This window comes from Mesoplodon densirostris, chromosome 1 (genome assembly GCF_025265405.1).
Source record: "Mesoplodon densirostris isolate mMesDen1 chromosome 1, mMesDen1 primary haplotype, whole genome shotgun sequence".
NCBI classification, from domain to species: domain Eukaryota; kingdom Metazoa; phylum Chordata; class Mammalia; order Artiodactyla; family Ziphiidae; genus Mesoplodon; species Mesoplodon densirostris.
The window spans coordinates 97,148,017-97,163,429 of record NC_082661.1 but is presented as its reverse complement, the minus strand read 5'-3'; positions in this window follow the sequence as shown (position 1 = coordinate 97,163,429).

The following is a 15,413-nucleotide window of genomic DNA, read 5'->3' as shown; positions in this document are numbered from 1 at the left end:
AACTACAGCACAAAAAGAAAACCACATCCAAAACATTTATAAAGTAAGTAAAGTATTACTTAGGTTGTGGAAAACATGATTTTACATTTATATCTGTATAATACAAAAGGAAATGGAGTCTTAGCACTAATTTTATAATTTGGTTCAAACAATTCTCTTACCTGGATCTGTGGAAATAAGAATTTATGCAGAGTTTACATGTAACTAATTCTAGGGGAGAAAAAGACAAAATTTAGCATTTGCCTTAATTATCCTCATATTTTATTTGAAAACTCATTAGCTTATGAACATGTATTTTGGGTTGTGTTTTGTATATGCTTTATATGTATATTTCAAATGTTAGCTGTCTTCACATCCCAAGTGGTCACAAGATGGTGCAGCAACTCCAATCATCATGTTACTCTCCACTGAATGAACATTCAAAGCAAACAGTGAGGAAGGTCTTCTCACACCTCTCTCTCTCTCTCTTTTTTTTTTTTATCAGAAAGAAAGTCATTCCTCTTCCTGTTTCATCTCTCTGTACAAAACTCCAGCTGGAAAAGTGCTGAGGAGTAATATCCTGGTAAGTAAGAAAGAGGAGAAACAAATTTTGCTGGTTGAGGATAAACAATGTCTGTCACACTCAATATACTTACCACAAGAAAGGACATTTTTAAATCCTTATATATATAAGGCTGGAGTGAGAGAGCCACCCTATTTGACTTACATGTGGGCTGGTAATCCTGGAAACTAGAAATGCAGGAATGTCAGCTTTCAAATTTTGTAGTCAGTGAATAACTAGAAAATCACAAAGATAAGAAAGTCACCTTGATGTAGAAGATAATTGCATTTGAATACCTTGGTGACAAACTATATCAGTTTGACACCTGTCTAGAAATTTTGTGTCATAATTTTGAATAACTGATATTTGTAGAGTAAAATTTTTATCAATAATAAACAGAATTGATAGGGCTTGTTTTTCAATTGTATAATCTTTAGTTTTGTGCAGTTCTCAGGAAAAAATAATGAAGCTACAAAATAGGAGTAAAATGGAACCTGGGTAAGAAAATTTTTTAAAAGTCTGATTAAGTCTGGGACTGATTTATGACTGACTAGACAAAACTATTATACTATAGGACAGGGAAAAAATACTGTCCACCCAGACACTTGTTTTCCACTTAAGATTAGGGAAAATAGAATTGGGGCTGGTATTTAGTGTCATGAAAAATCCATGCTATTTCCTTTCTATTTTGAGATTTGCTATTTGACATACTGAAATAGAAAACTGAGAGAGCAAAGGATGGGACTTGTTTGAGGAAAAATTAGAAGTAAATCCTAGAGCTCTACAAAAGGACATGCTACTTGAAAGATTTGCATTGAACTCTTGCCAAATTCAAAGCTCTGTATAAATAACAGTTCAGTGAATGGAATATTTTTAAAAAACGGTTACCTTTCTGCTCTAATTTGTTTCTAGTAACTGCAAAAGCATTTTAGGAGAGTAAGAGCTCTCTGATAAATATCACTCTCAAAAAGTAGGGCATGCTTTTATATGGAACTTAATCTTGAATATCTACATTGACTTCCCATAGTGTCCTGAATTCTTAAGGCAAGCATTTTTCTTGCATAACTGTATATTTCAATATTAAGTTTGATTGTTTTGGGGAAGACTGCTGTCATCTAGCTGCTGATTTGTTCACTGAATACGGTATTTGAAGAAGCACCTGGCAAAACATCATGTGTAAATAGGCCCATAGCATATGCATTTGTGAGTGATGGAGATGACGAAGGCAGATTATAACCAATCCACTCTATTGTCTTTTTTTCCTTGGAAAATACTGTCTATACTAAATCACTGAAAAAGTCTTATTCGTTATTATAAGTAAGATAACAATACATAATTCACAAATGTTAAGGTGGTCTGTTTAGATAGCATAAAATAATGAAGGTACAAAATATGTAGCTTTCCTTGAATTAATACATCTCACTAACTAATGAAGAATTTTAAAAGCACTTGATTATCTCAATACAGTGTGGATATATACTGATTAATCTATGAAAATAGAAAGAAACAAAAATAAACAAAATGTTCCAGGAAGTGGTTCCTATAAATCTTATATGGGAACAAGGAATCTATTGAGATTAATTTCACTACTTTTTATTCTCCATTTAAATTAAAAATCTTTTTCCAACACATTTTTTTTAACCAGGCTATTCTTTTTTCTTTGTTTTTAACATCTTTATTGGAGTATAATTGCTTTATAATGGTGTGTTAGTTTCTGCTGTATAACAAAGTGGATCAGCTATACATATACCTATATCCCCATATCTCCTCCCTCTTGCGTCTCCCTCCCACCCTCCCTATCCCACCCCTCTAGGTGGTCACAAAGCACCGAGCTGATCTCCCTGTGCTATGTGGCTGCTTACTACTAGTTATCTGTTTTACTTTTGGTAGTGTATACCTGGCTATTCTTAAAAGCTTTGTCCTTTCGTTGTTTAAAATATATATTTATTGAGTACCGACTACACTAGAATTTTTTATAAGTACTGGAGATGTCCAGTTCATGCTTGTCTCTCCTGATGTCTCATCCAAAGAAATTGTATCCTTTTAGTGTCCTGACTTAGTCATATCCTGTAGTTCTCGATACACTACCTTGCCTTAGTATGTGTTTCTTGTATATTCTCTGATACAGAAACTGGACTTGGGGCCCAAAGCAAGTATAGTTTCTAGAGAAGGCCTTTACCAAAAAAACATTTCAACAGCTTTTCAATCAAAATATGTAGAATTTGCAAATTGTCTTCTCTATTTATGAAACACCATCAAATATCTGATCGTTCTATAAAAAATGCTTGTATTTGACTGCACATGAAACATGTACACACACAGAATCAGATTTTTAGGAAAGTGCTTCCACTCTTCAATTTTCTCCTTACCATTAGAATAGAATTAAACAGTCTTTGGGCTTTGTAGAACCTGGTGTAGTAGATGAAGCCTTAAATGGATGGTAAGATCGTTTGTTCTAGGCAATGCACTGCCTCTTATTATGACTTTAGAACATAATCTTTTTATGCCTCGATTTCCCTTTGGATGTCTTAATGCTTACCTTGCTACCTCACTAGAGTAAATATATGTGTGTGTGTGTGTGTGTGTGTGTATGTATATATATGACAGTCTTTTGTAAAATAAAATCTAAAAACCAGTAAAATTTGTTTCTCTAAATTTCTCTATTATAGATACAAAATCCAGTTAGATATTTTTTATTCTTTAAGAAGGTATTCTATTGCTTTAAAGTTGATCACTATAATTAATAAACTATACCATGAACATTTAATCTAAGCTAATATTTTAACTTAGTATTAAGATATCATCTCATAGAGCATAAAATACAAAGAGCCATTTCACACAAATTTTTGCTCTACATATTAGGCTTTAAACTTTTAATTTAATCATTCAGATTAACTAGTGGAATATTGATCATTTTTACCCTCAACCCCATTGCCCTTTTTGATCTCCCAGTTATTTTTTAAAAACATTATAATGAAGTATTGCTAACAACAGGGGCTATTTTTTTGAAGTTTGACAGGAAGAAATATAATTTACTCCATAAATCAAAGACATTTTGATTACTAGTAAGACCAAAGCAAACTTCTTTCCTTGAATTAAATATTCTTCTTTCATAGTTAAAGATCATAAATTTGGGGCCTCATATGTGTTATGCACTTAGTAATAACAGAAATACAAATTTATGAGTCAATATCATGAATCGTTACAAAATATGTTTAACACATGTGCAGTTGAATTCATTCACAGTTCTACAAGAAAAGTGTTCTCAGAGATCACTTGCTAACACTTTAAATAGTTTTGGTATAATACAAAGTGTGACATACAGCATGAAATAAGTGTTCAGCACTTAGCAATTTTTTTTATGAAGCTTCTTTTTGTTTTTGCTTTTTGTTTTGTTTTTAGGGGCATGAGAAAGTACAAAAACTTTACAACAGATTAGTTTCTTTGAGCTCAGTGTATTTTGTTCCAGTCAAGATTCTTTTGGTTACAGAGACTGGACACTCACTGAGCTCCTCCAAGACGGGTAGAGTATTAGCAATGTCAGTGCTTCAGTGTTCAGAGGTCTTCCTGTCTTGGAAGACAGGAAATGAAGAACTGGCATGTGAGCCGTAGATCTGGGAACATGTAATAAGGGGAGGCTGCTTTTTCCATCCCTCTCTCTTCCAGTTCTTCCTGCTTCTTCCTGTATATTTTCTGCTGTAATGAGGGAATGGAAGGGACAGTCTTCTTTCTCCATGGAAATAAATTTCTCAGGTTACTGCACTTTCTACACATAACCTGAGTTTATATGATCTTTCCATTTCAGTACCCATACCTAACTAGTTAAGACTTTTAACTCCTGTAGCACGACTATAATTAGTCTAGCCTAGATTAGCTCCCTAAATGTGATTTGTTTGTCTGGATTTTTTTTTAATGCTTAAGGAAATTATACTTTTATTTCCTTTACTTTTCAGCATCACCTACTAACAGGTATATTTCATGGAATTAATGCTTATAATATCCATTTATTTGAATAAAATATTTTAACCATTTTTTAAATTGAAGTATAGTTAATTTACAATGTTGTGTTAGTTTCAGGTGTACATATATATTTTTTCAGATTCTTTTCCATTATAGGTTATTATAAGATATTTAATATAGCTCCCTGTGCTATACAGTAGGTGCTTGTTGGTTATCTATTTTATATATGGTAGTTAATCCCAAACTTCTAATTTATCTCTTCCTGCTATCCCCTTTGGTAACCATAAGCTTGTTCTCTACATCTGTGAGTCTGTTTCTGTTTTGTAAATAAATTAATTTGTGTCATATTTTAGATTCCATGTATAAGTGATATCATATGGTATTTGCCTTTCTCTTTCTGACTTACTTCACTTAGTATGACAATATCTAGGTCTGTCCATGTTGCTGTAAATGGCATTATTTCATTCTTTTTTATGGCTGAGTAATATTCCATTGTACATATATACCACATCTTTATCCATTCGTCTGTTGATGGACACTTAGTTTGCTTCCATATCTTGGTTATTGTAAATAGTGCTGCTATGAACATTGGGTTGCATGTATCTTTTCAAATTAGAGTTTTCTCCACGTATATGCCCAGGATTAGGATTGCTGGATCATATAGTTATTTTAATTTTTTGGAGGAACTTCCATACTGTTTTCCTTGGTTGCTGCTCAATTCACATTCCCACCAACAGTGCACAAGGGTCCCTTATTCTCTATATCCTTGACAACATGTGTTATTTCTAATTTTTTTTATAATAGCCATTGTAGCAGGGATGAGGTAATATCTCATTGTGGTTTTGATTTATATTTCCCTAATGATTAATAATGTAGGGCATCTTTATCTCTTCTTTGGAAAAATGTCTATTCAGGTCATCTGCCCATTTTTAAATTGGATTTTTTATTTTTTGCTATTGAGTTTTATGAGTTTTCTTAATATACTTTGAATATTAGTTTCTTATTAGATATGTTTTGAAAATATTTCTCCCATTCAGTAAGTTGCCTTTTTATTTTGTTGATGGATTCCTTTGTTGTGCAGAAGCTTTTTAGTTTGTTGTAGTTCCATTTGTTTATTTTTTCTTTTGTTGCTTTTGTTTTTGGTGTCAGATTTAAAAAGTTATCACCAAGACCTATGTCAAGGAGCCTACTGCCTATATTTTCTTCTAGGAGTTTTATGGTTTCAGGTCTTATGTTCAAGTCTTTAAGACATTTTGAGTTAATTTTTGTCTATGGTATAAGGTACTGGTCCAGTTTTATTCTTTTGCCTGTGGCTGTCCAGTTTTCCCAACCCCATTTATTGAAGAGACTGTCTTTTCCCAATTTTATATTTTTGGCTTCTTTGTTGTAGCATGCAATATTAATTACTGTAGCTTTGTAATATAGCTTGAAATCAAGGAACATGAAGCTACCAGCTTTGTTCTTTATAAAGATTGCTTGGCTATTTGGGGTCTTTTGTGATTCCATAAAAATTTTAGGATTGTTTGTTCTATTTTTGTGAAAAATGCTTTTGGGATTTTGATTGGGGCTGTACTGATTCTGTAGATTGTTTTGGGTAGTATAGACTTGTAACAATATTAATTCTTCCAACCATTAGCATGAAATATCTTTACATTTATTTGTATCTTTAATTTCTTTCATTAATGTCTTGTAGTTGTCAATAGGCCTTTTACCTCTGTGGTTAAATTTATTCCTAAAGTTTTTTTTGATGCAAATGTAAATGAGATTGTTTTCTTAATTTCTCTTTCTGACAGTTCATTATTAGTGAAGAAATGCAACAGATTTTTGTTGCATTCCACCTTGCTGAATTCATTTATTAATTTTAACAGTTTTTTGATGGAGTCGTTAGGGTTTTTTATATATGCTATCACGATATCATGTTATCTCCAAATAGTGACAGTTTTTCTTCTTCCTTTCTATTATGGATGTCTTTTATTTCGTTTTCTTGCATAATTGTTCTGGCTAGTACTTCCAATACTATGTTGCATAACAGTGGCAGTAAGTGGACATCCTTTGTCTTATTCCTGATCTTAGAGGAAAAGCTTTCAGCTTTTCATTGTTGAGTGTTATGTTAGCTGTGGGCTTGTCATAAATGGCCTTTAGTATGTTGAGGTACATTCCCTCTATGCCTACTTTATTGAGCATTTTTATCATAAATGGAGGTTGAATTTTGTCAAATGCTTTTTTCTACATCTATTGAGATGATCATAGTATTTTTATCCTTCATTTTGTTAATGTGGTGTATCACATTGACTGATTTTCAGATGTTGAACCATCCTTGTGTCCCTGGAATAAATACCAATAGATCATCGTATATGATCTTTCAGTGTATTATTGAATCTGACTTGCTAATATTTTGTTGAGGTTATTCATATCTATGTTCAATATGAATATCAGACTGTAATTTTCTTTTATTGTGGCATCCTCATTTGGTTTTGGTATCAGGTTAATGCTGGTCTCTTTAAATGTGTTTGGAAAAGTTCCTCCCTCTACATTTTTTTTTTTTTGGAAGAGTTTGAGAAGAATTGGTATTAATTCTTTTCAAATGCTTGGTAAAATTCACCAGTGAAGCTATCTGGTCCTGGACTTTTGTTTGTTGAGAGGTTTTTGATTACTGATTCAATCTCCTTCTTAGTAATCTATCTGTTCAGATTTTCTACTTAATCATGATTCAGTCTTCATAGGTTGTATGTTTCTAGGAGTTTATCCATTTCTTCCAGGTCATGCAATTTGTGGGTGTATAATTGTTCATGTCTCTTATGGTCCTTTGTATTTCTGTGGTATCAGTTGTAATATCTTTTCCTTCATCTGATTTCATTTATTTAAGTCCTGTTTCTTTTTTTCTTGGTTAGTCTAGCTAACGGTTAGTGAATTTTGTTTATCTTCTCCAAGAACTAGCTCTTAGTTTCATTAATCTTCTCTATTGTCTTTTCAGTTTCCATTTCATTTATTTCTTCTCTAATCTTTGTTATTTCCTTTCTTCCAATAACTTTGGGCTTTGTTTATTCTTCTGTTTTGCTCTTTGAGGTGTAAAGTTAAGTTGTTTGAGACTTTTCTGATTTCTTGAGGTGTAGGTACCTATTGTTAACAGTTCCCCTCTTAGAACTACTTTTGCTGCATCCTATAAATTTTGGTGTGTTACATTTTCATTTACCTCTAGGTATTTTTTTAACTTCTTTTTTGATCCCTTCTTTGATCCATTGGTTGTTCAGTAGCATGTTGTTTAATCAACATATATTTTTGAATTTTCTGAAATTTCTTCATGTAATTAATTTCAGTCACCTAGAAAGGAATTCATACCCCTGTATGGTCCCTGATTTTTGTGACTGCTGCTGGGGACACTTCTACATCACCTGGCTCTGGTGGAAAGTGGGGCTTATGCTTGTGGGTCCCACAGGACTATTATTAATGGAGAAAGAGCTCTTAAACAGCTCCCACCCTTAGCGCACAGAAGGATGCAACAGACACAGGAGCTTGGCCTTTCTGTGAAGGAGGCCTGGTAGATAATCATCAAGACTGTGACCTGAGGGGCAGATTACTAATTAAGCATGCATCTAAGGGCTGACTTCCCATTCACCTTGGAGGGCAGGTGTTATTTTCCCACTCATATCTGCCACACTCCAGAGAGCCAGTGTCTCCTGGAGGAGAGCTTTAAGTGGTCTGGTGCCTGTTTTGGAGAGTTGACACCCAAAGGAAACCCCTTTGTTTCCTGGCTCTGGTGGCCAGGAGGTCTTGCATTCCCGGGTACCATGGGACTATGCCAATTGGAGAGACAGTTCCTGGCAGGCTACCTCCTTTAGGGCACTGCACAGGCAGCAGACTGAGGCACAGCCCCAGTCTTTCTGTGAAGGATGCCTCTTTGCTTGTCCTGGAGTGTCAACCTGAGGGTCAGGCTTCAGGTTTGGCACACATTTGGTGGCCTATGGAGTTCCTCTTAAGGATCGTATGCCATGGACACCATCTTGGTGCTTCCCTTCTGCCTTGCTTGGCTCACTGGTATCTCCCAGAAAGGAGCTTATACACTTGTCTGGAGCCCTGATTTTTGTGATTGCCATTCAGGGAACACCTCATGATCACCTGGCTCTGGTGGCCAGTAGGGCTTACTCTTGCAGCCCCTCAGGACTACATACTTTTGCATAGTTTTTAAAGCTGCTTCCTGAGGTCTGCCTTCCAGTCATCCTGAATCTGGGTGCTGAGATTCTCCCCTTTGGGGCACTAGCAGGTCTTGGCACATCCTCAACTACTGGGAGATAAAAATATAATCTGCTTGGATAGGTTTATGAGCTGACCAAGAGCTGGGGCGAGGCTGAAGGAAAAGGTTCGTCTGCTACTTGAGGCCATTCCTTTAAGACTGAGAGAGGTGGTTCTTTCATCTACTATATAGAAACCAACACAGAAATTCAAGCAAAATGAAAAGCAGAGAAATATGTTCCAAATGAAAGAACAAGATAAAGCATCAGAAAAAAACCTTAATGAAATGGAGATAAGTAATTTACCTGATAAAAAGTTCAAAGTAATCATCATAAAATGCTTACTGAACTTAGGAGAAGAATGAGTGAACACTGTGAATTTTTTAATTGCAGCTGACATTACTGTAACTCAAAAAATAACAAAAAGTTATCACAATAATGGCTATTGCATTTTGAGCACTAATGATGTGCCAGACATTGTTCTAAATACCTTGTACATAATTCACTTAATCCTCACAATAACCATATATCATAGGTGTTATAATTATTTCCATTTTTACAAGTGAAGACCCTAAAGCACTAAGTTGAGCATTATGCTAGGATTAATGAACTTAAAAACATTTGAACTCAATTTTGAATGTAGCTATTCTGATTCTAAAGATCTGCTTTGAACTGCAAAGAACTACATCATAAAAAGTGGCTTGAGCCCCATAACAAGTTTTTGGTAAGTATTATTGTTATCTCCATATCTCCATTTCCAAGTGAAGAGTGACTATTCAGATGAGGAAACTGAGGCTCTAAGAGTTTCAGGAGCTTCCCTAAATCCACATAGCAAGTTGTTTCAAATAGAGAATGTGAATTCAAACAGAGTTTGGCTCTATATCATGGACTTTAAAAATAGCACCTTTAGTTATTATGCAAAATAAAAAAGCAATCAATTCTGAAACATTTGCTTACAGAGACTTAGCTATAGATGGAACTGTCTTTTGTAGCCCAGATCTTTAACAGAAAAATTTGATAAAAAATATCAGGTATTTATAGTCAGAGCAAACTAGCTCAAACTTTCATTTTATTAATTGTGTAACTACAGCCACATTACTTAACCATTCTGATCCAAGTACTGATTCATAGATTATTATTACCTGAACAGATTCCAGGCACAATGCCAGGCATGTTGGATTTCATTGTCTTGGTAGATTGTGTTTTGTCTGTAACACCCAAGGACCACCCTTTACCTATTTTGTAATTTTGCTTAGGTTTTGTTCAGTTATATTTTCAGAGTGTATTGATGATTCATTACTGATGTATTATTTAAATGTAAATTAAGCACAACAATGTGAATATACTTAATATTACTGAACCATATATTTAAAAGTGGCTAAGATGATAAATTCTGCTATATATATGTAACATAATTAAAAATAGAAAAAGAAAATGTGTAAATTAAAATTTATTATATGTCTAAATAACTCAAGTCTGCACAAATACAGTGTACACTATACTCACATTGTACTACTTACAATACTCACATTAATTATGATTGTGTATATGTGTTCCACAATATTTAATTCAGTGAATAAGAACAGATGAAATCTATTTATAAGTAAATAAATAACTTAATTTTTATCATTATTAAGAAAATTGAGGTTATTTATATCAATTAACACTTCCTGCAACAGCATAGTTTTCCCTAAGTATGGAATGACCATAGAATTTGGACAATTTTGAAAGTGAGTGGGAGTACAGAAAACAGTCAGACCAAGGATACAATTATAAACTGTAACTATCCTGGGAAAACCTGAACCCAGAGTCACCTCTGTGTGCAAGTAATGAAACAGAAGTCCACGTTGTTTAAGTGCTAGGTCAAAGGAAGTAAAAAATGAATAAAATTAGCATTTATTTTCTTCGAATTTATAACTAATTAAATTTTATTACACCTGTTCTCTTCCAAAGCAATCATTCTTGATATGAAACTTGTAAATTGTGAATTAGTTTCCATATTAAAACTTTGCCATTTAGACATACAGGTAAATAAGTTAAAAATATTAATTATAACATGGAAATTATAAAAGTACTTTGTACATCTATTGTGTTATCAGAAGTATTACAAGCTATATTTTTTTCAAAGAACTAAAAATCATGATGAAAATAATGTTTTACTTATAATTAGAAATTATACAACAGACTTCTTTTGCTCTGTTGGATTTGCCTTTTACAACTATAACATACAATTAAGAATTATTAAAAAAGTATATCAAATGAAACTCTTAAATATTTTTTCAGCCAAACCAAAATTCATTTTGCATTATAAGATTTAATGGTTGTATTAATTTGTTACAAACAACTGATATAGCAGAGCAGTGTAGTGATTTTTCAGTAGGCTGTATATAATTTACTTTTAGTTGAAATACCAGGACATTCTAATGAAGTTTTTAATTTAAAAATGATATAACATAATACATCTAAAGAAATGTTTCATCAGAATTAGTAAAGAATTATTGAGGCACATAATTCTGAAGAGAAATAACTAATATTTGACGGTCACTTAGTCATTGCTATAAAGAATGTATAGCTCAAAGTCTGTCAAGTAATTAATATAGACAAAATTAATAACATACTAGATTTATGCTAATGTTTTACATTAGTATAACAATTTAACTTTTCAAGATTGACATATTGACATTCTAACACATTTTAAAAATTACATACATAAGGGATTTAAGGAAATACAAATTTTAATAGATGTTAAACTATTTAATAGTAAAAAGTAAAAATAAGTACTATTTATTTTTTGGTTTAAAAAACAGTATTAAATGCACCTACATTTCTTAATGATGGTAACAGCCAGTGTTTTACCATCACACTGATATCATTAATCAATTAGTGTATGAGCCACTAGTTTATTTTAATGTATAATCACAAAGTCTTGATATGGATAATTGAAAGGTACCATAATAACATTCAGGGCATTTTAAAATTGTTCCTTTGATTTAAACTATACCTACATATAATAGTCAATAAATTTGAAGAAAAATCATTTAGTTACTATAATTACCAATTTTTCATAAACAGATAAATTTTCATAGGTATGGTTTTAGGATCTAGACTTCAGTCATATTCTGAATTATAATCTATAGACAAAAACTTCTATGAAGAAAACGTCTATAAATAGTAAGATTTTAGGGAGTGAAAAAAATATGAGTAAATATTTTGGAAGGGGAGTCATGAAGACCTGATTACAATAAGGAAAGAAAATGTGCCACTAAAATATATGGAATAAAAGAATTTCTCATAGTGGGAAATGTAAGTGTAAATACCATGAGGTGAGAATAAACACTGTTTTCTAAAGAAACAGGAAGGACAGACGGAGGATATTCACTGTCCAAGAGTCAGAAGGAATGGGGTGTCTTGTGACCTTGACTAATCATTTCAAGTCATTGAGCTTCTGTTTCCTTAACTGCACAATAGAGTCAAATATCTGCCTTAACTACTTCAGGGTTGTGAGGTGGTAATGTTTGTCAAAGCATATTGGAAATTGTAAAGGGCTACAAAAATGTAAGTTATTGTTTTAGAACTATTTTATTATATGATATAACTCAAATAGTTTGGACTCCTGTGCCTAGTAGATGTTGCGCTAACTGGAAATGCTTACTTGGTGAGGTGGGTAGGAGTTAAAATGACTTAATTTATCACATAGTTTAAAAGACATTTTTACCATTGTAATCATTTCTACTCCTCTTGAATTTCTTTTCTGACTCTCAGCTTATCAATAAAAGGGAGTAATAAAACCTAATAAGTTTTTGGTAAAAATTAGTTGTGATAATACATACAGAGTACTCAGCAGAGTGCCTAAGATATGTTCATTACCAAATGATAAATTTAATAGCTATAACTCTCCATTTATGATAATTATGATCATGAGATGTACCAAAATATAATATCTAATCTTATATAAATTCATATGTAAAGTTCTTAATCACTGATGGAGAACATATAATTATACAATAAAGCAGTCATAGGTAACAAAATAAACACTCACACTATATTTGGAAGTCAGTAATTTTATTAAATAATGAAAGTTTTGGAATAGTAGAGGCACTGAACTCATAACACTCACATTTTTAAGAACGTTTTAAGAATGTTTTGATTATCCAAAATAATTAAATACACACACCATTGGCTTTTAATTAAAAATGACAATCATGTTATTTCATAGGCCTCTTGAATCGTAACAAGTATGGTGGTTTTATTCATCCAATAATATTGTCTGAAATAAAATATTTTAACAGTTAGAAGCATAGTATGTGTTTCTGCAAAGTGTACAAAAACGAGGGATAATGTAATTTGATGAATGTCTATCTAGCAGCTTGTCTGTGGATATAGTGGTGAAACAAAATTTCTTCCACCATCAATATCACCTTCTACTCTGGGGAGAATTGCCATAGACACGAAGTTATGATTTCATGTAGTAAGTTAAGTGAACATGGAGTATGCATAAATCAGGTTGTGGTGTGAGACTAATTAAGGATGGCATTTTGAATGAGGGAACTATAAGCTAAGGCCTCAAGGTCTAGGATCCAGCCAGTCAAAATGAGGATTTGAATGTTATAGGCAGAGGGGAGAGTATGAGCAAAAACAATACCAAGAGATATGAAGAAATCTTTGGAGATGATGCATGTGTTTATTTTCTTGATTATGATGATGATTCCATATGTTTATACATGTATCATATCTTACCAAATAGTGCATATTAATTATGTGCAGTTTATTATATATCAATTATATCACAATAAAGCTGTAAAAACATTTACAGAGGTCTAACAATGAATGGGAAGTGAGAATGTAGGTTAATAGTGGGGGATGTCAATCTTTAATATCCATTTTTTATTCTATAAAAAGTTGAATTTTTAATTAAAATGTTATTTCTAGCATATGTGTCATCTGCAGCTTACCTTGCAAGATAACTCACAAAATTTTTTGAAGAACAGATAATCCCCATAGTCTTTTCACATTTTAGAAACATATACAAAGGCTCAAAAATTTTAATTCTTTTGAATTATAATTTTGAAATAATTTTAGATTCACAAAAGAGTACCAAAGATAGTATAGAGAATTTCTGTATACTTTTTATTCAGTTTCTCCTAATAATGACATTTTGTATAACCAGGGCACATTTGTCAAAACTAAGAGATTAGCATTGGTATATTATTAACTAAACTACAGACTTTATCTGGATTTTACCAATTTTTCCACTAATATATATTTTTTCTTGTTGAATGATTCAGTCAGAGCGTACATTATGTTCAGTTTTCTTGGCTCAGATGCTTCCAATCTGTGATGGTTTCTCAGTTTTTTCTTGTCCTTCATGACTTGGAAATTGAAGATTGCTATTAAGGAATTCTGTAGAATTTTGTAGAATGTCCTACAACTTTGGTTATTTTAAAATTTTCTCATTCAACTGAGGTTGTGAATTTTAGGGAAGAATATCGCAGAGGTGAATTGTCTTTTACATCGTATCATATTGGGGGGAACAGGGTATTATTGTAGCTTTCTACCCATGATGTTAAGCTTGATCACGTGAATGAGGAGATATCTGCCAGGTTTGTACACTGGGAATCCCTTCCTCATTTGTAATTCACAAATATTGTGAGAAGCTACATTGAAACCATGCAAATAGTCTGCTTTGCCTGAAACTTTTAGTCACTAATTTGAAAATTCCTCAGTGGATCTGACTGTGGTGTTCTAATAGTGATTTTCTATCTCCTCATTCATTCCACATTTCTAAATTGAATAAATGTATTTATTTATTCAATTAATTATTTATATCAGTATGGACTTATCGATATTTATTTTATCCTTTAGTTCAAAACCATTTCTATCTTTATTTATATTTTTCTTCAAATTGTTTAAGCTTCACACCTGGGAGCACTTTCTGACTGTCTTGTGTGCTCCTTTTGACTTGCCCCATCTTTTTGTGATTGTTGTTGTTCTTTTGCATCTCCCACAAGTTGTTCCAGACTCATCTTGTAGTTTACCTTCCCCAGCCTTGGAAGAAATGTCAACTGTTTTCCCAAGGATCCTTTGTTCTTGCTATTGGAGAGTGGTACTTAGAAACTATGATCTTGGTGCTAGGTGTACTCATTATTATTGGGGTGTCATCACTTCTGGGCCTACTCAGTAGATAGAGCTAGGAAATGTATGTATGTGTACTAATCCCTGTGTACATAGATTTCCACATTTATTTATGCACCAGTCTTTGTGTGTGTGTGTGTGTGTGTGTGTGTGTGTGTGTATAATATGTATCACATGCATAGGAATAATATGTAATACACACAAATGCATATACACATCAAAACAAAATGTGAGTTCATCCTGCTCTCTCAATACAGTACAGCACCACAAGTTTCATTCTTCACTCTCCTTTCCTTCTTTGAAACTTCTTTCTCCAACAGTAAGAAAATTTGCTCTTATTATCTATAATGAACTTATTTATGCAACCCTAAAATACATGTAGTTTCAGAATTGCTAATCCAAATCCCTACCTGTAAGAAATTTACTAACTAGTGTATAGTGTTTTGGTACAGTTCTCTTTGTCTTTTTCTTTGCACTGTCCAGTCAAAACACTCTTTCCCAAAGTACATACGTCAGCTCCTTTACTCACTCCCTTCAATATGGCTATATCA